This window comes from Fukomys damarensis, unplaced genomic scaffold, assembly GCF_012274545.1.
Source record: "Fukomys damarensis isolate Sample0158 unplaced genomic scaffold, DMR_v1.0_HiC HiC_scaffold_16, whole genome shotgun sequence".
Taxonomy (NCBI): domain Eukaryota; kingdom Metazoa; phylum Chordata; class Mammalia; order Rodentia; family Bathyergidae; genus Fukomys; species Fukomys damarensis.
The window spans coordinates 84,361,934-84,362,749 of NW_022900928.1; the positions used below are offsets into that span (position 1 = coordinate 84,361,934).

The 816-nt window shown below is 64.7% G+C and overlaps 1 protein-coding gene across 1 annotated transcript in view; it reads right to left on the reverse strand.

Annotated features, from left to right (window-relative positions):
• Nucleotides 1-268, reverse strand: part of Dnajb6 (DnaJ heat shock protein family (Hsp40) member B6) — a 66,554-nt gene extending 66,286 nt beyond the window's left edge. The window contains exon 1 of the mRNA XM_010641613.3: nt 131-268. The gene's annotated coding sequence lies outside the window, so the exon portion shown is untranslated. The remainder of the gene's footprint in view (nt 1-130) is intronic.
• Between the last annotated feature and the right edge of the window lie 548 nt (nt 269-816).

Below are 816 nucleotides of genomic sequence, written 5' to 3' on the forward strand. Positions count from 1 at the left end.
TCCACAGCCTTCCCGGGCCGGCGGCGACCCGGTCAACCCAAACGCTACCGCCAGGGCAGCGGGTCAGCTCCGCCGCCCGGCCGCATGGGCCCCTTGCCCAAACCTCAGCCCACGACGGCCCATCTCTCACCGAGGACGCAGACGACCGGCGGCGCAAAAGAGGGAGGTGTGCAGCCGGTGCTCTCGCGGGTCCGGCACGGTGACCTGGTACTGGCGGCGGCGGCTCCTCGCGCTTTCCTTTCTCTCCTTTCTCCAACAACAAACAGGAAATGCGTCACGCGGCGGCCGCGCGGCGACGTTAACTTCCGCCCGGCCCTGACGCCGCGCATGCGCGAACGCTACCATCCGCGCCGCGGCTCGTACTCGTTCTCGTCCAGCTCCAGCCTTCGCGAAGGTTCTAGATGGATCGGAGGCGGGGCCTTCCTGGGATTTAAGGCTGAGAAGGTGTTGGGCTAAGCGGCCTCTAACCTGGAGGACCGGAGGACTCACCTGGCCGCGGTGTCCGACTGCACTCCCTGGCAGGTGCGGGTCCCAGTGCTCCGGGTGGGGGGAGTCAATGCCTCCACCCTACCAACCTGCCCTGACTGTCACGGCCCTCTCCTCGCTGCCTCAGCCTAGCTATCCGGCGTGGGGGCTCTTCGCAGCCCTGTCTCACTGAGTCAGGGCAGCACCCACCCACGCCCGTGGTCTTATCCCTGTCACCCGGAAGCCTCAAGCCTTTACGGTCCCCAAAACTGGCATCCTGGGGACACAAGCCTTTATTTACTGTGCCCTAGATTGCAATACTGAAAATACAGCCTTTACTGTCCCCTAAAT